The sequence below is a fragment of the Pantherophis guttatus genome, chromosome 2 (genome assembly GCF_059756535.1).
Source record: "Pantherophis guttatus breed Tessera chromosome 2, ASM5975653v1, whole genome shotgun sequence".
In the NCBI taxonomy this organism is placed as follows: domain Eukaryota; kingdom Metazoa; phylum Chordata; class Lepidosauria; order Squamata; family Colubridae; genus Pantherophis; species Pantherophis guttatus.
Window position 1 is genome coordinate 169,258,490 of NC_142064.1, and position 22,304 is coordinate 169,280,793.

Consider the following 22,304-nt stretch of genomic DNA (forward strand, 5'->3'; position numbering starts at 1 on the left):
ACAAACTAGGAAAATGGGAAACCACTACCACACCACCATAAACACACACACACACACACACACACCACACTTCAGTCTACCAATGGACTGCAGGGAGGAACTAAATTCCAGGCAGAGGGAAATGGGGGTAGGGGGTGGGGGTGGAGAGGTTTACGTGCTAAAATATTTCAACCCGTTTCTAATTATATCAAGGACCGGCATGATTTAGAACGGCTAGTTTTCAAAACGGGAACTGAAGCTTTATATTAAGATCTGAAAAAATCCCGAACCAGAACCAAAAATCCCGAACCAGAGGTCCAGTCAAGCTGAAGAGGGTCTCTCCCGTTTCACACACACACACCCCTCACGCTCCTCCCAATGAATGCGCAATTTAGCCCGCTTAAGATGCAGGGAAGGGAGGGAGGAATAATAATAGCAGTCGTGGATTTGCCATATCCCTATATTGTACCCCTACAATAAAAGTGCCGGGAGTCTTCGGGGTACTAAGGAGGGCGATTTAGAACAGACACCCCCACCCAGAATGGAGTTCCCTGTCCCATCAGAAGAATTGAGTTGGAAATGAAGCGGCCTACTTACTCCGCTGCAATTCGTTTTAATTTCTGCCGGGTGTTTTTCTGCCGCTCGCTCCTTATCACTGGTGGTGGGAGGGGAGAGAAAGGCGCCCCAAAAGAGGAAAGTCCGAGAAAGCGGCTGCCCGCGTTTTTTCTCGCCGAAGACGAGGGGCGGGAACTCAAAAACGTGTCGCCCTTCAACAGGAAAAACGCCCCACTCACGGCGGGGCGCCTAGCGTTCTGTATATGTGTAACACGCCGACGGCAGGCTGGCCGTGCCCCAGCTATAAATACTTTCCCCTAGGAGAAGGGGATGAGATAACGGGGCCCTTCTTTATTGCAGGGGCTTGCGGCGCCTATAACCGAGCGGAGGAGAAATACCTCTCCCACAAAACTTGCCTTTCTCTTGCAACTCCCAACCAACTCCCTTTTTTTATGAGCCCTAGTAATGAGCCTTCATTAGGGAGAGCGCGAAAAAAGAGGCGAGCCAGGTATAGGTCGCGCGCCTCATCAGGGCAGGTGCCGCCTTTCCAGGACGGATATTCCTCATTTCAATCCCGGCAAACTCCCTTCCCTTTCCCACACCTGATCCCACGTAAGGGACTCTCCCTCGCCCCGTTAAAAAGAGAGCAGCGCCCCTGCCAGGGCCCCCACCCTCTCTGCTTTCCATTATCCTCGCCGCCGAGAGAAATCTGGAGGGGAATCATAAGAAGCCTTCGGAAGGATGCGCAAAGAGGGCTTTCTCTGAGGTTGGTGGGGAGTTATTTAGGAGCACAGAGGCGCCAAGGATTGCAGAGAACACGTACCACACCACGTCTCCCAACGGCGTTGGTTACCTATAGTGCGCTTACTTCACACATTCGCTTCACACAGAGAGAGAGAGAGAGAGCCAAATGGGGGGCATAGTACTCCCTTAGAGGGAAACCTTATTACTTCCCTCGTCCCACAAGTGATAGCCGTCGGTCCCGTATCGTGTCACCACCCCCGAGGCTTTCAAACCACTCTCTTCCCTTCCCACGTTTTGGCTTCTCCCTGGCCCAAAACCGGGAGGACTGCGAGGGGTGCGCCTCCCTCCTCGCAAGGTCTCCTACGAAGTTGTCCGCCTGCGACTAATTTCCTCGTGCAGAGCCTTCTCTCTCTCTCTCTCTCTCTCTCAGCCTTTCGAACAGCGCTGGTACTGTATAGAAACGGGGCGGGACTAACCCATTGATAACTGTCCAGCGAGTTTCTGTGCTGCCCCCCCCCACACACACACCCCGTCCCAAATAAACGAAGCGGTCGACCCTTGAACGACTGATTTCGATTAAAAAAAAAAAAAAAAACAGGCTCGTGTAATGTCCCCGAAAAACTTCGACTCCCTAAGACTCCCGAGAGGCGAACCTGTAGAAAAGTTTACCCTAGACTGGAGTGAAGATAATAATAACTCTCGTCCTCGCCGTGTGTTGACTTACCAAGGCTGAAAAACCGCGCGCTTCCTTTGCAGCAGTATTCCCTCAAACAAGAGGACCCGGTGGTTTAAACTCCAGGAACCGAGTCCCGCCTAGCCAAAGCCGTCGCAAACCACTCCGGTGTATATCAGCGAATGGGACAAGCCCCAGCTGTTTGCAATCCCTTTACTGCTAGCGCAGATCTCGTGCTTACTCGGTTTATTCGGCCCCCGTTCCAACGCCCAGATATGTCATGGTGGCCTGAGAGAGAACACCCTGAACTATTTAAAGGGGCAGCGCCTCTATCTTTATCCCCCAGCAAGGAACACAGCAAGCACGCAGAACTTAAGGGAGGGGGGGGGAGAGAGCGAAGCATTACTCCGCGAGGGTGTGGCTTTTTGAGGACTCTTCCCCCTCCCCCGCACGACGGAAAAGGCACGTGAACTATCGAAAGCGACGAAGGGGTCGGGTTCGTAATATCCCTGGCAGCTGTCACTCAAATACCAACGCGAGGGGGAAGACCCTATAGTGCAGTATCGTATCTGGGGATTCAGTGGGGAAAATAATGGAAACCCTACATTGGTTTCCCTCCTCTGTTCAAAGACAGCTTAGTTAAAAGTATTAAAGAGACCCTCTTTAGAAACTTTTTAAATCCTACTACTGTGTTTCCCACATTTGAAACAACCACCAAACTCTGGACTTAGAATGCTGTGCCTTCTTTAATATATGGGTTTTATTTTTCTGGATTTGTGTTTCTTTTTTATACTCTGTTTAAGCATTTTGGAGGAATTCTTGAACAAGTGGTTGACTGACTGTGACTCTCCCATATTTATTTATACGTCATATTTGTATTGCCATGGATCTCACAGAAAAGTGACACTTGGTGGTGGCATGATAAAAATCATAAAATCGAAATATTGAAACAAGTTTAGTTAAAAATCCCTATACATATTAAAAGCAAGGCAGTAGAGAAAAATAGATGTTAAAAACAATGCAGCCATCTTATTAGACCCCTGTGAGATCTCCAAGCCTGCTGATACAGCCATGTTTTGAGGGCCTTACGGAAGGATAACAAAGATGGACAATTGCACTTTGGAGGGGATGATGTTCCATAAGGCAGGTGCCAATGGAAAAGACCGATCTTCTGGGTCCCTTTAAATGAAACTGTTTTGTAGATAGCACCCACAGCATAGATCCGTTGCCGGAAATGATGGGGTGGGTACAGTGGCGGGTTCCAAATGGTGTTGCTACCAGTTTGCACGCACACTGCACTTCTGCACATGCGCAGAAGCATCTGGGTGGGTGGAGCCTCCCGTCGCCACTGCTACCGGTTTGTCCAAACCGGTGCGAACCGGTAGCAACCCACCCGGGGCCGGATTTAGATGAAAAGAGGCCCTAGGCTATTCCACTTATGAGGCCCTTTCATCTATAGTGAAAGTGTAATTTTAATTTTGCTAACAATTTGAATGATCTTGAGGCCCTAGGCTGAAGCCTAGTTAGCCTATAGGAAAATCCGGCCCTGAACCCACCACTACATGGGCAGATATAATCAGGCAAAGATGGTCCATCAAATAATCCACCACATGCCATGAAGAGTTTTGAAGATCAAAACCAGCACCTTGAATTGGACTCAGAAGCAAACTAGCAACCAATGCAGCTCACAGAGCAAAGGTATGATATGTGCCATTCTAGGGGCACATATAACTACCTGTGTTGCTGTATTTTGCACCAGCTAAAGCTTCTGGACACTCTTGAAGTGCAGCCTCATACAGAGGGCATTGCAACAATTCACCTATTTTAAGTGGTGAACAGGGTATGAGTGATTCTGAGATGGCATAGTCCAGTGATGGCTAACCGTTTTTTCCTCAGGTGCCAACAACACACGTGAACACGGGACAGCGTGTGTGTGCCCACACCCATAATGCAATGCTCCCCGTGCCCCTGCGCATGCAACCCGCCTGCAGTCCCCCACCCCCTGCACATGCGTGCACAACCCCCACGCTCCCCCCACGCATGCACGCACGACCCCCCGTGTCCTGTTTTGGGCCTAGCAGACCTCCCTGAAGCCTCCTGGGACCAAAAATGAGCCTTGGGGGGGAGCACGCTGCACCCCCCTGCCCCCACACATCCCCAGCTCTACTTTACACACACACACACACAAGTATGCCTATCAGATAGAAGATCTTTGTACAAGTAAAGGCTGCAGTGCCATGTGGACTGCCTAAGGAACTCCTCTTGAATCCACTGACAATTCTTAATAACTACATTGAGAACCAGATTGGGTGTCATCTGATCAAGGTATCACCAATGCAATTAATTCCATTTGAAAGCCAATTGGGCTTCCTTTCGATACTGCATGGGAATTCTGTTTTTATTTATTTATTTGTGAAGCCCTCTCATGCCCTTTCTGATTATATATTTCATTCATTAGACTGGAGAGCACAGGGTTTCCAAACTTTAGTTTAACTTACGAGAGAGAAATGAAAAGTAATGCATGTGCCAAGACAAATTAAGCCATCTCAATGTTACTTAAGCAAATAATTAATCAGAATTTCCCTAAGGCATAAGTTATTCAAAGGAGAGAAAAAAAAGTGAGGTTTGATTAATTGAATCTTGTCTAAATAATGATTTTGTGCTGATTTTTTTTTTTTTTACTATGTACCTGAAAAGCTGATTCTTGCCTCCTCCTTTTGCTGATCTGAATTCATATTTTGCCTTGAAATATTCTGGTAATTGACATTCTAAAGGGGAAAAAATTCTAGGCCTTTAATGGCATGCAGATAAATGCAGCTTGTTTCGAAGATCTGAGTAGGCACTTTGTTCTCAGCTCACAATGCCCACTTTATTTTAGCTGGTGTTTTATAGAGTGCTTGGCTTTTAAGAGTTCAGAGTTGATAACAAGAAATCAAGGGAGGTATCACTGTAGGGAAATGAGCAGGAGATACTTCTATATGTTTTTTTGGGAGACATACAGCAAATTTTCATGTGATCATGAAGCATGTGGCTGGCTGATAATTGGCAGCCTCACTAAAATTAACTTCTGATATGGGTATCAAAGGCAGTATTTTACACCATTGCCTTACATGGAATTATTGTATTTAAACTTTGTTAGCAATTAGGTGACTGAAACAGAGGGACAAGACATAAAAATATGATCACATGGCTACACTGTAACAGTCATTTGGATTTTTGCCCATAAATTCAAAATGAAAGTGTCAAAACTCTGTAGAGATATTGATTTATTAGATTTTTAACAACTTTTATTACTTAATAAGTAAGTCAAGGCATACCGAATATTCCTTCTTCCTCCTGTCTTCCCCACAACAGCAACCCTGTGAAGTGCATTGGACTGAGAAAGAGTGACTGGCCCAAAATCACCCAGCCAGTTTTCATGCCTAAGGTGGGACTAGAACTCACAGTCTTCTGGTTTCTAACCACTACACCGGATAGAGACATAGACAGACAGACACGTATGGATACATATACAGATACTAGATTTTTTTTACTTTGAGTGGTTTTCAGGAATTGGCCATATGGGAGGAAAAATATGTTCAAATAATATCTTATATACAGCTTCACAGTGCTTTATAGCTCTAAGCGGTTTACAGAGTCAGCATATTGTCCCCAACAATCTGGCTCCTCATTTTATGGACCTCGGAAGGATGGAAGGCTGAGTCAATCTTGAGCCTGGTGAGATTTGAACTGCCAAATTGCAGGCAACTGGCAGTCAGCAGAAGTAGCCTGCAGTACTGCACTCTAACCACTGCACCACCAAGGCTCATAATATGGTAATTTTTCAACTGGGTTGTATATCCAAATCAAATCCGTTAATATTTTATGACAACTAAATTAGCAATAATTTAATGCCTAATAAAACTAATCTAGACATAATATATACCAAATAAAACTTAAGAGAATGAAATTAAAGAGTCAACCCAACTTTCTACAAACTCTAGTCCCTGGGTGTGGTTAGAAAGGATGTGAAAAGCGATCTGACTTAAGTATAGTTCAGAACAGAGAGAGTTTTAACAAGTTAAATGGTTCCTCAGCCAGCTCCGTCTTCTCCAAAATATGGTTGTCTGCTAACAGAGGCTGGCAGTAGCAGGAGGAAATGTTGAGAAGTGGCAATTGTGATAAGTCCTCTTCCTCAGGCAGTTGGAAGTCCCAGCTGCTTTCTGTTCATGGAAAGAAGAGAGATTTATTCAACAAACTCCCCATGCTTGTAAAATTTAAAAAAAATGTTTTTCTCTAGAATTTTATATCTTGTTTATTTCAATTCAACTACCAGTTTGATGAAGACCAAATTTGTAGATCTTTCTGTCTAAAGTTGAATTTTGTTAAATAGAATGACTAGGAAGGAGACAGTTCCTTAATGTACAGTGACTATCAATATATCCAAGCTTATTCTCTGATGGTTTTCCTCAATCTTATTGCAATTCAGTCTCAACAAATAAACCCAGAGCTGTTCTTATTGGCCAGCACAAGAACTTTCAAAATACCTCCAGCTGATGCTATAAAGTGGGCTGGAGACACACTCCCACTCCAAAGCAATTTATCTTGAAATCCTATCCCTCCTAGAGGCCCCAGTGTGTATAGGGAAAAGGACACAGGGAATGATCATGTACATTGTTCTCCAAACAGAGAAGGAGTTGATTTTCCCTGTACAGAGTGATTTTACTAAATATGGTTTCTTCTCTGGCATAGGAAAAAAAGGTGTTTTCCAAATGACTTATATTATTGTATCATACTATAAGCCATCCTAGCATTCCCAGCTAGCCTGGGCCAAATGACCAAAACCAAGATTGCAAGGTGCAGAAGTATAATAAATATTCTAAAATATACAGAATGTAAAACAGCTTGTTCCAAAATAATAATGTCTTCAGGAAAAACCCAGAAACATGGGGGATTTGTGTCTAGTTCTGCTTGAATAAGGCAGTGAAAGAACTGTAGATTTGAACCGATTTGGTCCTTTCTAAATATAGCCTTTAGATTAGTGCAACATTAATATTTGAATCTCTCCTATATGTTGATATTTAAAGTAACATTGCAATTTAGTAAAAGCTATGGGAGTGGTTCTTGAAGTTACAAGAGGTCTTGATTTATCTCCATTTTAAAAGCAGAGAAAAATCTAGAATCACTAATCCATTTCCTAGAGTCATTGTACTGGCCTATAAATGGTGGACATGGTAGCAAAAGGGTTTTTTTTAAAAATGTTCAATTGTGTTCAATTTTCAGAAACTGTCTTGACACGTTCCTGCAATTTTCTTGGCAAAGTTTTTCAGAAATGATTTGCCCTTGCCTCCTCCCTAAGGCTGAGAAAGAATGACTGTCTCAAGATCACCCAGCTGGCTTGCGTCTAAAGCAGAACTATAACTCACAATCTCTTGATTTCTAGCCTGATGCCTTAACTACTTAGACCCAACTGGCTCTCTACCATAAGAGTAAGTTTGTGTTTATATATGACTTCCAACTTTAAAATGATCTGTGCTGCAAAAAATTATCTTTAGGATCACATAAAGCATCATCAACATTTGTATTTCTTCATCTCTCACATCATCCACTTCAGGCCCTCCATAAACCAAGGGGAGCTAATCTGATAAATCAGAGGGGGAAAATATAATACATTTAAATTCCCATCCCACCTTTTTATTATAATTTTAAACTTGGCTGTATTTCTCTTTTTCTCCTTTGTATGCTCACCCGAGTTGACTACTTATATGTACAGTCTAAGCTGCTAGCTAGCAACTTACAGCTGGAGCAATACCTTTAGCCAAAAGAAAGCCAGCCTTGTCATGAGGCAAACTAAAATCCTATCTTTCAATGGCTAACTGGGGAGATTCAAATGTACCATTTTGGGCATAAAAGTCTGGCATTAATCTGGATCCTGCTTAAGTTAGCTCTGAGTTAAATAAATTCCAAAATGCCCACTCAAATATTTTAAAAACATAAATATTTTAATTCAAACATCTAGTTCATATATGGCATGGCTTGTTTAACCATGATTAAATGGATCTTTTGCTACATACGAAACCAAGAGAATACTAAACCAGGGGTATCTTCTGTAAGACTGAAAGCTACTCTTGTCCTTTGACTGGCAGGCTGGGGGTTGCACTCCAGAAAGAAGTATATGACTCAAGAGAAAAACTAAAGTTGATATAATTTAATTTTGTAATAAAATTAAATGTTACTTAATACACTTAATATGCCCATTTTCCAGGTATTTAATGGTTTTTCCATGCATTTAATGGTTTCTCCCCTTCTGTCACTTTAACAATTATCATTTGGCAGCAACTTTTAGAGAATTTAGGAAGCTAAACCAAGATTTTGAGAAGCCATAAATCACCTCAGGTTGGGCAACCTACTCAAATATCTAAACTGTTAGATCGGGCGCAGGAAAGGAAGACGTGACTAGCTCGATACATTAAGTAACTTTATTCGCTACATAAGTAACAAGACAAGACTGCAGGCGCGCTGCCGGGGCTCTCCTTATATTCGCTCCCGGCAGACGCACCGCCCCTTGACAGGGATTCAAATCTCCCGCCCGATGGCTCGCAGCCAATCCGGGCGGATGTCCTTATAAGGACATAACATAAACCATGGCTTATTAACTGCATGTGTGCTCACTAATTCAAAGCCAGTTAAAGTACATTATGTATGGCTTAGTGTAGCATGTAAACTTTTCACACCTCTAGTTCACACAGCAGTATAATCACAGATGTGTTTTTCAGAGAAGTAAGACAGTCAGAGGAGCCAACTTCCCTCTGGGGAAATGGGTTTAAGAGTGCAGTCTATGTTTTGCAATGAAAATCTGCATTTCAGACAAGTATTTGAATCTCTGGTAAATTAAAATACAAATAATGTTCCAGTTTGTGAAACAGAAACAGTTTGATCCTGATATGAGAAATCACAACTTAAAGCTCTTAAACAGAAAAAAATAAAACACCTTTCATCTTATCCTTTGTCCAGCAGAAGCTGGCCAGAGAGAGCCACTCTTTTCCACTCAAGCCAGAAACATTTTAAAGTGAGAAATATGCCAAACTCAGTTAGGAAAAGGCTAGAGCTAAGGAAGACTCATCTGGCAGAATCTCCTAGATTGGAAAACGAGGAGGAAGCACATACATGAGCTCTCGCATCCTGCCAGTATCCTGTCTCAGAAAGTCTCTTTTTGGAAGGAAAACTAGTCCAAGCAGACATGGGGCCTCTGGACTTATTTATTGAGCATGTGGTTTCCATTATAGCTCCAGGGATTTTAAAACTATGCTGCTTCCAAATATTTTTAATCACGTGAACAAGCCACATGGAAAGTTATTTGCCTTCCTTCTGCAAAGGGAAGGCATGAGGAGAGCTGAGCTATTCAGACAGTAGATTTAATTTAGAGACATAAAAAGAACCAGATTCCTAAATTAATCTTACAGACTTTTCTTTTGGTATAGCACAGGATCTACTTTAGGATTCCATGCAACAGAATAAACTTGCATAGGATTTCTGCAGACATTTTCCAGTGCTCCTATGAAAGGGTCTGGAACTAATGGAAAAAACAGAAGCAGATGTTTCTGGTGTTTGAAGCACTATTCTGGACTAATATTCAATATGCCCCAACCAAGTCACAGTGTGTAGTTATAGCATGTTTCAATAGCACCAAGACCAGGAAGGCTGAAATATGGTATTTAACTAGATGAATTGAGAGGTTTCAGGAATGAGTTCATTTAAAATATGCACTAACTATGATATATTGAATATGTCTGTATATTTTAAGCCATAAGTCATGTATCAGAACCATAATGATGGGTTTACACAATGCATTAAGCCAGGGCCTCTCACATTCTGTGATACCACAAGCCACTAAAATGATAAATTATTTGGCAATCCAACCCAAGTAAAATAAAGGTTTTCATAGGGGTTAGGATGTGCAAGAAATAAATATAACACTTTTCAGTACAGAAATGTATTCAGTAATACATTTGTAATGTAGATATCACAGGTATCTCAAACTTTGCAGTATCACAATCACTTGTCTAGGCAAAACAGGAGTGAGTTTTGATTTGCTTGGCAGAGCTTGGACAATCTCAAAACTCACTTGAGACTTCACTCCTCACTTGACCTGTAAGGCCCAATTCACATTTTTAAAATATATTACAGACTACAGTTTCAGAACACTTGGCATACCTAAAGAAAAATAATAACCAAAATAAACAATCCCAGTTCAATGCCGCACATCTCTGATCCTATCCCATCGATTCTGATGGCTGCTCAACCAATTTTCTTCTGTTTGACTTTGTTGTGGTTAAACCCTGGAGCACCTTCGAGAAGTAAATCAGGTTTGTTTCACAGTGGACATGATTCCAGTTGATCCTCCATTATTTCTGCATTTTTCCTATAAAACTACTAAGCTGTTTGAATGCCCCAAGGGTCATATTTTGTAGCCACTGGATTTACATTATTTCTTAATTTATCAAAAGTCCATAAAGCAAACTTCAAAAAATGACTTGTTCTGATATTGTCCAGAATTTAATTGAAGCCTTTGGTGACTCACCTTCTAAATCATCTGTATCCACATGTTTCCCCTTCTTTAAGCAATGGAAATAGGGATAAAATGTCTATGAATTTTGCAGGTATTGCTGGCTTCTTCACATTGGCTGGTGGAAACTGAGTCCAACTGCAAATGGAGGGAAACAGCACCCAGCAATACCTAAAAAATAAAAATAAAACAAGTTCTGACTCCAGCATCCATTCTTCTCTCCCTCCAAGCCCATTATCTGAGTAGTGGCATGGAGAGCATTGAACAAGTCACAGTTCTAGCATCCTGGACTTAAATGGCTTAGATTTTGGTACAAACTGTAAGGATAGTTTGGTATAGTGCAGGGGTCAGCAACCTGCAGCTCTGGAGCCACATGTGGCTCTTTCAACCCTCTGCTGTGGCTCCCTGTTGCTGGTTGACTCCACAATTGATAGGGCTTTCAGTTAGGATAGGTAGAGGAAAAAGGACAATGTGCTAGGAGGAAGCTCTATGGTGGAAGAACCAGACTTCCGGTCAGCAGAGGAAAAAGGACGCCGCACTAGGAGGAGACTATGATGGGGGAACCAGACTTCTGGTCAGCTGTAGAATTGAACGGGGTCTTCCAGTTAGGACCTTTGTGGCTCTTTGAGTGTTTAAGGTTGCCAACCCCTGATGTAGTGGCTAAAGCGCTGGCTTAGAAACCAGGAGACTATGAGTTCTAGTCCCACCTTAGACATGAACACCAATTGGGCAACTTAGGGCCAGGCACTGTCTCTCATTACCACCCACCACACAAGATTGTTGTTGTGAGGAAAATGGGAATAAGAATGAATATTATGTATGTTTACCACCTTGGGTTACTCATAAAGTAATAAAGGAAGGATAAAAGTCAAATAAATAAATAATAAAATTGCTCTGCATACTGTATCATGACAATTTCCTGAACATTTTTGTTTGTTTCTTTGTTTTGGTATTAGTAGCTTGAGAGAAGTAGCTGCTCCTCATTGCTTATTTCAGAGTCAGATCCTGGATTAATATTCAGGATGAAAGAATTGACTTGTTTTTATCTCATGTCATGTCAACACAAAAGCAATGATGATAATAATCTATTCCTATTCGGTTGGTATATCTGAACATTGTAAATTCTAGGTGATTTTTATCTCTTATCTTTTTTACCAGTACACTATATAAACCATATGATTTCTACAAATACTTTGAATGAGTTCTCATGAAACAGGAAATTCTGTCCAAGTGCAAGGTTACTGAGGGAAGGTTACCTGTTGACATAAACATGGGTTGGGTTTTACGATGGCAGCATGAGGGGAATCATGAGTCAGAATAATTTCTGATGTGGGCAACCTTGCTATATTTAGAAATATGGTAGCTGGATTATACAATGTGATTGAACTGCAAGACTTCGGTTTTGTGATCTTTGATATTAATCTAAGGAAATGCTTTAAATATATAAACCCAGTGTGTTTAATAAAGCATCACTTGAAAAATAAGGCACAGTAATTAATGACTTTCATTTAAATGGCCTCTCCAAGCAGCTCTGGGACAACTCTGTACAATGAAATTCTGTGTGTGCTTTTTTACCTACTGCATGTATGTAAAACATACATACTGCATGTATTCTACCTTGCTGGATCATAAATTGGCCAATTATCTGCTAGAGAATAAATACATTGTCCAGTCATTGTACTTATTCATGATTTAGAGCCCTGAAAGTCTGCGTGTCTTCGCTACAGAACATTGACTGCAACCAAAGGGGTATCAACCTACTGCACTGATGCATGTCATGAACTGTATATGCAGGTTGATTAGAAGCCTTCATGAAATGCTCCCAGTTCGGATCGGATCGCCCGACCCGGTAGCAATGGCGGCGGGTGGTTTGGAGAACTGGTAGCAAAAATCCCTGCGCCCCCCCCTCCATGCCCAGCTGAGCCGCGCAATTAACAGAGGCTTTTTTTTTTACTTTTAAAAGCATTTTTTCTACAACCTCTTCTGCTGAAAAAATGCTTTTAAAAGTAAAAAAAAAAAGCCTCTGATGATCACGTGGCTCAGCTGGGATCGACAGAGGCTTTTAAAGGCATTTTTTCTACAACCTCTTTGGCCAAAGAGGTTGTAGAAAAAAATGCTTTAAAAAATAATAATTAAAAAAAGTTGGCCACACCCACCCTGTCACATTACACCCCCCACCAAGCCACGCCCACAGAACCGGTAGTAACAAATTTTACATTTCACCACTGCCTCCAACCATAATTTCAGCAAAATAATAAGTAGATCTTGAGAAAAAATAATATAAATAGATAACAGATCTTCTAAAGCATGAGTACTATGAGTGGCATAGCTGAAATTTTATCCAAGATGCAATAGCCTTACATTCTTTCCTTTTTTCTACATATTGTAACAATCATTGGCAGTGACATGCATATCTGACAATGATTGTTTCCAAGGAAAGCATTTGGCTAAATGTAACTAATAATACTGGCACTAGAAGGGTTTACACTGTAGACTCTACAGTGTTTATGGGGTACTTACCTCCTGTTCCTTGCTTACAGTTGCAATTGTCATTTTGAGTCATCGTGCATTAAGAAATATTGCACACAGATTGCTTTTAGATTGGAGAGAATGACTCCAAGGGACAGCTATCCATACAAATGAAAGCTGTGAATGAATAATCAAATTCATTTGGAGACAATAAGAAGAAGGAATTAGCCAGGCAACAGGCATGGTGTAATTGGTTGCATGCAGGTGTAGATTAACACAAGATGTATGCCATAAAAATGTTTTTGTTTTTGTTTTTGTTTTTTTAAATGAATCGGGCAAGGAAGTAAGAAAGAGCCTTTGTTAGACAATGAATTCGAAAGACAGTAAGGGAGAAAGCATATGAAATAAGAAATAGAGAAATAAATACATGTGAGAGCAATGATCAAGAAATGCGTAGCTGCTTGTGTAACCTGCATGTTATCAACTGACCTCTCCAAACTAAACATCTGCCAAATAATTCTTGTTAAAATTAGAACATTAGCTGTGAGTTTTATTTTGACAACTTGGCAAGGATAGAATTTCTGTGAAGTTCACCAAAATCTATGAATCTTCCTCCAAATGTGTTATGTAAAAATCCAAACATACTTTTAATCAACAAAGACTGTAATCCATAATTGAACAACCTTCATTAATGCCTCTATTGTATTGTACAGATGAGTGGGTTAGTGTTGGTATGGAGGAGGGCGATTCCATCAGGACTGTCAGTGGGAGGGGCAGATATGGTGGGAGCAGGGGGCCACATCGTGTTGTGGGGGCACGTGCCCATTGTCTCCAAGCGGTGACGTGCTTCGGCCCCCAATGCTCACCTCGTTCCCTGGGTTGTCCAGAGTCTCAGAGCCCCGGTCTTAGGCTGATGCTGTGCAACACCAGGTCCGTGGTTAACAAAGCCCCCCTCATCTATGAGCTGATTCAGGAGGGGGGAGCGGACCTGGCGGGTATTACAGAGACCTGGTTGGGCCAGGAGGGGGGGTCCCCCTCGTTGAGATGTGCCCACCGGGTTTCCATGCATTTCATCAGCCGAGGGCCCAGGGTAGGGGTGGGGGAGTGGCGGTTATTGTAAAGGAAGGCCTCAATTCTAGGGAGGCCACTGTACCTCAGATAGCCGGATGTGAGTCTCTCCTTGTGAAGTGGGGCCATGGGATGCAGGTGGGCTTGCTGATTGCATACCTGGCTCCCTGCTGCATGGCAGCGGCCCTGCCCAAGCTCCTCAACGTCATAGCCAGGGTGGCGGTTGATACCCCCCGGCTTTTGGTCATGGGGGATTTCAACCTGCAGTCCATTGGTGGAACGTTGGAGGTGGCTCGGGAGTTCATGACTTCCATGACAGCCATGGACCTGACCCAGTTAATTCATGACCCTACTCGCACAGGAGGACACACTCTGGACTTGGTTTTTGTCTCTGGTCAGTGGTTGAATGGTCCAGATACAGGGGATATAGTCATCGAACCCTTGTCATGGTCAGACCATTCTCTCCTTAGACTTGACTTCCTGACCACTACACCCTGCTGCAGGGAGGCAGAACCAACTAGGTGGTTCCACCCCAGGTGCCTGATGGATCCTGATAGGTTCCAAATGGAGCTTGGGCCATTCCCTGAGAATCTGGCTCACGACTCGACGGAAGACCTGGTGGCTGCCTGGGACAGGGCGGCTGCTGGTGCTTTAGATCGGGTCGTGCCTTTGTGGCCTCTAACCCGGCGCCGAATCAGCCCATCTCCTTGGTTCTCCAAGGAGCTGAGGGAGATGAAGCGCCGGAAAAGATGCCTAGAGAGTAGTTGGAGGGCTAGTCGTTCTGGATCTGACCAAGCACTAGTGAGGTCTTATATCAAGACCTACTTAGTGGCGATAAAAGCGGCAAAGTGTAACTACTTTTTCGCTCTTATCACGTCGGCAGATAATCGCCCAGCTGCCCTGTTTAGGGTGACCCACTCCCTTCTCCACCTGGGAGCGTGGGAAGACCCCTTGCAAGGGCGTGCTGAGGATTTTGCACATTATCTGCATGATAAAATCGCTCAAATTCAGGACAGCCTGGACTCTGACTGGGTGGGTTCAGGCGAGGTGTCCAAAGCTGGTCTTGAGAATGTTATCTGGGAAGAGTTTGATCCTGTGACTCCCAAAGACGTGGACAGGATGCTGGGGAGGTTGAACGCAACCACATGTTTATTGGACCCGTGTGTTGTGACTCCAATCCCGAGCCCGTCTTATCAGAGGGAGAAGACTCTGAAGGTGAAGGAGAGGAGTTGGCCAGGCCTCCCTCTCCAGGACCCTCCTCTCTGGCAATGCCTCAGGTGTCTCCCGAGGGAGAAGAGATTGGCCAGGAGCCAGGTATCTCTGAACAGTCACAGTTGGACAGTGACGGAGATAAGTCTTGGCTGCATCTATGCCAGCATCGGAGAGACAAGCGCACGCAGCAGAAAAGGAGGCATGCCAGAGATTAAGCTGAGTCACTGGACCACACCCCACAGGGGATAAAAGGGGGTGTGGTGGCCATTCAGGCTCTGTGACGGACAAAACTAAACAACTAGCAAGTCTCATTGTATCTCTGAAACTACGTTATCTGCCTGCCTTGGATTTAATACGGACTGGACTTGACAATTCTTTGACTTTGTGTATTTATTTTGGTTTATCTGACGGAGGAGGAACACCTCCCTCTATGAGTAAAGTTCTTGGCAAGCAGCTACTGGGTTGCTGCCAATCCTGTTATTGAAGGAATTTATTGTCTGCAAGTTTTATTTAACTCCTGGCTGACTGTTTGTGTGCATGTGTGAGACGGGGACAGAACACTGTGTCCCTCCTGGCTGGTGCTGGCTACCCGGGAGGTTACACGAGGCTGGCTCCAGAGGATTATAAATGCTTCTTTGAGTGAGGGTTTCTTATCTCCTGCCTTGAAAGAGGCGGTGGTGAGACCCCTCCTCAAGAAGCCTTCTCTGGATCCGGCTATTTTGGCAAATTACCATCCTGTCTCCAACCTTCGCTTTGTGGCAAAGGTTATTGAGAGTGTGGTTGCGCAACAGCTCCCACAATACCTGGATGAAACTGTCTATCTGGATCCATTCCAGTCCAGCTTCAGGCCTGGGTACAGCACAGAAATGGCATTGGTCGCGTTGGTTGATGATCTCTGGAGGGCTCGGGACAGGGGATGTTCCTCTGTTCTGGTCCTATTAGATCTCTCAGCAGCTTTTGATACCATCGACCATGTATCATGCTGCGCCGGCTGGAGGGGTTGGGAGTGGGAGGCACCATCTTACGGTGGTTCTCCTCCTATCTCTCCGACCGGTCGCAGTCTGTGTTGGCTGGGGGGCAGAGGTCGACCTCGAGGCACTTTGTTTGTGGGGTGCCGCAAGGGTCGGTCCTCTCACTTCTCCTGTTCAACATTTATGTGAAGCCGCTGGGTGAAATCATCTGTGGATTTGGGGTGCGGTGCCATCTGTACGCTGATGACACTCAGCTGTACATCTCCACCCCAGACCACCCCAACGATGCCCTTGAAGTGATGTCCCAGTGCCTGGAGGCCATGCGGGTCTGGATGGGGAGGAACAGGCTCCGACTCAACCCCTCCAAGACCGAGTGACTGTGGCTGCTGGCATCCCGATATAGCCAGCTGGTGCCATCACTGGCTATTGGGGGCAAGTCAATGACCCCCATGGAGAGGGCTCGTAACTTGGGTGTCCTCCTGGATGCATGGCTGTCTTTAGAAGAGCATATGACGGCCGTGGCCAGGGGGGCTTTTTATCAGGTTCGCCTGATACGCCAGTTGCATCCCTTTCTGGATCGGGACTCCTTATGTATGCTCACTCACGCCTTCGTCACCTCTCACCTGGACTACTGCAATGCTCTCTACATGGGGCTCCCCTTGAGGAGCACCCGGAGGCTCCAGCTGGTCCAGAATGCAGCTGCGCAGGTAATTATGGGGGCGACATGGCGCTCCCATGTAACACCTCTCCTGCGCGAGCTGCACTGGTTCCCGGTGGTCTTCCGGGTGCACTTCAAGGTATTGGTTCTCATCTTTAAAGCGCTCCATGGCTTAGGGCCCGGATATTTACGAGACCACCTTCTGCCATCGATAACCTCCCACCGGCCAATCCGCTCCCACAGAGAGGGTCTCCTCAGGGTGCCGTCGGTCAAGCAATGTCGACTGACGACCCCCAGGGGGAGAGCCTTCTCTGTGGGGGCACCCGCCCTCTGGAACGAGCTACCCCCAGGAATACGACTGATCCCGGACCTCCGTACTTTCCGCCGAGCGTTGAAGACCTTCTTATTTCAGCAAGCTGGGCTGGCTTAAAATTTTAATGGGCTATTTTATGGGTAAAGGGTTTTAAAATTTAGGGAAGCCAAACTGATTTAATTCTGTTTTAATTTATTTTAATTTTTATACTGTATGTATTTTAATTTTGGCTGTTCACTGCCCTGAGTCCTTCAGGAGAAGGGCAGTATACAAATTTAATAAACCTAACCTAACCAACCATATTGGGATGTATTGTATGCCAATGGTGGGCAAAGTCAAAACCAAAAGTAGTCGAGACCCTTCCCCTTCCTTTCCTCTCTGTCATTCTGTGATTATGTCCCTCCCTCCCTCCCTCCCTCCCTCCCTCCCTCCCTCCCTTCCTTCCTTTCTCCATATTTTACCAATCCCTCTTTGGCCAGAGCTCTAAAATGTACTTTTTTATTTTTGGAAAAGGATAGAAACTGAAGATCACTTTGGTCCCACTCCAGTTTTAATGGTTAGAATGACTCTATTGGTCTGTTGGGTCATTATGAATAATTCTAGAATAACATGCCTGAGTGACAGGCAAAATGATCTAGCAGGAAGGGTGGGGATATGTTTTTCAGATAAAAGGGATTTTCCACAAACTAATAATATCTCCCCTCCTAGCTAGTGATAAATGGCATGTCTCCTAACAGTTTTTAGAACAGTCAGGAATTTTAAAAATCTACAAATACCACATGTACACACACACACACATACACACGGCAATCAAAAATATGACACTGAATTTTTATGATTATGAAATTTTATGAACAATTTATAATAGATTAACTGGCCTAAATGCATTGGCAACAGGAATTCACTGCCTTGAGAAAGTCTAGCAAGGTCAGGGTTATCTTGCTCTCTGGAGGGATGCTGTTGCAAGGGCAGGAACTGTTGTTATGGCTCCTGGGTCCAAAAGATGACATTGTTTAATGGGAGAAACTTGGAGCATGCCCTCCCTGTTAGATCTGGTGAGGTGAGCAGAAACAATGGGAGAGAGAGGCGATCCCACAAATAGCCTGGCCTTGTGCCAGAGCTTTCTAGATGATAAGCAGCACCTTGAATTGTGTCCAGAAACTTACAGGGAAGCAGGGCAGAGCAATGGTATTATATTTGATGGGCATAACAGATACACCAAAAACTGTCCACACCATCACATATGTCTCTTTTATTTTCCCTCAAAAATAAATTTAAAGCTGGCTAATAACAAAAATAAAATCTATAAAACTAAACTTTTGGGCAACAGTTAAAAATCTAAGACTTGAAGATTAGGGGAGAAAAACATGGCAATGTTTACAAAATTTTAAATTCTAGTAATCATGTTTGCAGGGCCCTTGGCAATCTGCCATAAGTGCGAATGGGTTGCCAAGCACCCAGATCGCAATCCTGTAACTGCAGGCATACTGAAACAGCTGTAAGTTTGGGCACCAGTGGAAAGTCCCTTCATTCAGCACCACCATAACTTTGAACCCTCACTGAATAAATGGCCATTAAGGGAGGACTACTCATAATTTGAGAAGGGGATTTAGCTGTAGGATTATGTGTATGAGTTGTAAACTACCCTGTGAACATTTCATGAGGAAAAAAAAAATTAAGGAGCTGGGTTCCTGGGAGCAGTAGCCATAGGAAAAGAATCCCATGCTAGACAGGCTACCATAGAGATGAAACTTTTCAATTACATGTATTAAGCCAGGGACCAACTAATTAGTTTCAGGACTTTGTATTCTGTGAATTGACCACTTGATGAGTAGAGCAATCTATTTTAAAAAGGGAAAGAGTGACTGTGGGAGTTATAGTCCAAGATTATTATTTATTATTAAATCTATATGCTACCCTGCTCTTAATTACTTTTGAGCAGTTCATAATAATAAAAATACAATAAAATCAATAAAACATAATAAAAGATGAAAAGCGTACTGAAGTGAGGCTCCTTGTTGAAGGCCTGGGTGAATATCCTGGTCTCCATGGCTCTTCTCCAACAGTAGAGTTGGAAACCCCAGATAAGGCTTGCTTCTAGGGTCCCTAGAGAGGATATTGGTAATGACTTGTGCTGGTTAATGACTGCAAGAAAGTAAGGCTAGTGCAGCCAATCCCAGCTCAGCAGCAAATCAGGAACAATGAGTCATCCAATTCCTCGGAATCAGGCTTGCTCCTCTCTTTTTTCCTCCTCCTCCCACAAATCCTGAACTCTTGATTGCATGATTTTTTTTTTTTAAAAAAAAGGCCCACTGAGCTCTAGTTCAGAACTTATCCCCAGATGAACCCAGTGAAAAGGCTTCAGAGTAAAACCAGCAGCTTTCACCATCTGTTCTTCTTTTCAGCTGCTTAGTCACACCAGGCTCTCTTTATCAGCCCTGCCCCCTTTCACCAACTTTCAAGGGACTGTTGAATGCAGAGACGTTCTATCTTTTTCAAGCCACATAGCAATAAATTGGGCATCCAGATAAGGCTCTTACTACATAAAATGGGAGGGGAACTCCTGATCTGTCACACCTCTATTGCTAATCATTCTGTGTTTCTTCATCTCTTCTTGCATCATATGAATTTCTAAAGAACATCTGTTTCAAAGGAAAAGGTGAAATAACTATGCAATATCTCTTGATGAACCTCTCACTGGAAGCATTCCATAATCACACTCTTGATAATGATTGTGCCTCTCAATTAGAAATGCCTCCTGATTCCACAGGAACAGAAAATTAAGGTAATTGCACTCTGCTGAGAAAGTTTGTTTTTTATTATTTCTGAGAGGCTTAAGTCAAAGCAACAATAATTACTGGAATTCCTCAGGAAAGAACACTTTAGTCAAAAATAACCCTTGACCAAAACAAATGGACAAAATCAACAGTGGAACAGAGAGTTAGTGATGTCAACCACTAGTGAAGCTAAAGGTCAATTTTAATTTGGTATACTCATTTATTTATACAGTATTTAATGAAGATATTTTAAAACATAGGATAAGAAGAGAGTAATTTAATTCATACAAGGACAGGTATTTTGGAAGTTGATACCTTCTGATAGCTAGAGAGAGAGACATAGATAACAAACCTAACCCCTATGGTTGTATATACAATAGAGACGGTCTATTTTAAAATTACAGGAGGTATACTTCTGGTTCAAAGAGTTGCTAAGAATAATTACTTCCTGTTTGGACCTGCTGTCTTGACAGAACATTCTGCCAGGATGCAGTCAGGATCTTGCCAAGAGGATTTTCAGGCATATTGCCAGAGAAACAAGAAGAACATACTGTAGATGTCCTCTGAACATAGACAATTACAAAGTCATTGGCTGTTGGTATGGAGTTCAAACATGCTAGGCTCCTTTAGAAGAAAAGGAGAAATTCTGTCCCATATACAGAACCAGTTTCCAGGTACCAATTCTACTGTCTTAAAATTCCTTCACTATAGCTGTTTTTTCTCATTGCTAAACATTTCCTTTACCCCTCCCTCCTTTTGTTGTATTCTTTAGAAATATACCCAGTTAGATGCCCTTTAGCCAATTCAAAATTCAAAAATTTTCCCCACTGGTTCTGTGGGCATGGCTTGATAGGCGTGGCTTGGTGGTCATGTGACTGGGAAAACCAACTATCACACTTTACACAAAAATAACACAAAAGCTATACAACTGACACACACACAATGCAAAAGCAGCTGGACTTCACACAAAATGGCCCCTGCAACAAGCAGGAACCTCACAGAGTCACAGAGAGCTCAAAAACAAACTATCACACTTTACATAAAAATACTGGTTCGGGCAATAGGTAGTAAAAAATGCTTTAAAAAAGTTTTTTAAAAAGTTCAGACAATCAGCTGTGCCGCACGATCCTCGGAACTTTTTTTTTTACTTTTTAAAGCATTTTTTTTACTACCGGTTCAGGGGAACCAGTAGCATTTTCACTACCAGTTCGGGCGAACCACCCTGAACCAGTAGCATTTCACCCCTGCCTTTAACACTAATATTTCCATCTTCTTTTTGGTTTACCATGCTTCCTCTAGATGCTTCTCATCATTAAAGAGAGATGGAAAGAGTGACAACATGATAAATTTGTAATTTTCAGTGGAAGAGAGACAGGCCAAGCCATGGGGAGGAGTCAACTGGGGAATTACCATGTTTTCCCGAAAATAAGACCCTGTCTTATATTTTTTTGAACCCTGAAATAAGCGCTTGGCCTTATTGCCATGCACTCAAAAGCCTGATTGGGCTTATTATCAGGGGATGTCTTATTCTGGTGAAAACAGGGTAATCTGAAGTTCTTATGTAGGCACAAGAGGCAAGATTCGACTCCCTGCCCCCCGAGTGCTGTTGAACTTTAGCTAGTCTGGCTCAGTTGCAGACTACCAGTATAGGGAGATTGCTGTGAAATAGGCATGAGCAATAAAGTAGCTAATTGAACTCTTCATGTGTGGATCCACACATGTCCATTTTGAGAAAAAAAATAGAAATCTTCTTTGTTCTGATAGGTTGCTGCACAAGATCTAGAACATGGATACATATCCAGGGCTCTGCAGCAAGGCAGTATTAATCATCTTCTACTAAAGGAGACAGTCATATCAGGAAATACATAGTATACCACCTGTCATGGCAACTACACACTGGATCTGACTGAGATATATTATCATACAAGATATGTATCATCACACATCTTTTCCAGGAGTGAAATCCAGCAAGTTCTAACAGGTTCTGGAGAACTGGTAGCAGAAATTTTGAGTAGTTCAGAGAACCAGCAAAAACCACCTCTGGCTGGCCCCAGAGTGGGGAGGGAATGAGGATTTTGCAGTATCCTTCCCCTGGAGTGGGATGGGAATAGAGATTTTAAATATCCTTCCCCTGCCACACCCACCAAACCACACCCACAGAACCGGTAGGGAAAAAAATTGGATTTCACCCCTGATCTTTTCCCATTCTGGCATTCTCTGTATATTGTAGAGCATCAATTTTAGGGGACAGAGCTTTTACCAGATAGGCATGCTGTGCGCCCTGAAGTGCTTATTCCATGATACTCAACCACCAATTATTTCACCTGTATTTTAGGCTTG

General features: G+C 43.3%; 1 protein-coding gene and 1 long non-coding RNA gene across 3 annotated transcripts in view; both read right to left on the bottom strand.

The window, feature by feature from the left end:
• Positions 1–2,545, bottom strand: part of PMP22 (peripheral myelin protein 22) — a 30,970-nt gene extending 28,425 nt beyond the window's left edge. The window contains exon 1 of one of the 2 annotated variants that reach the window (XM_034408330.3): positions 2,003–2,545. The gene's annotated coding sequence lies outside the window, so the exon portion shown is untranslated. Of the gene's footprint in view, positions 1–576; positions 1,246–2,002 lie in introns of those variants that run through there. The other variant, XM_034408336.3, reaches the window with a different exon arrangement.
• A 2,655-nt stretch (positions 2,546–5,200) lies between these two features.
• On the bottom strand, positions 5,201–19,268 carry LOC117660254 (uncharacterized). Its single transcript, XR_004589592.2, has 3 exons — positions 19,189–19,268; positions 10,512–10,667; positions 5,201–6,153 (listed from the first exon to the last, which is right to left on the bottom strand). It is a non-coding gene; the product is annotated as an uncharacterized LOC117660254 (long non-coding RNA).
• Between the last annotated feature and the right edge of the window lie 3,036 nt (positions 19,269–22,304).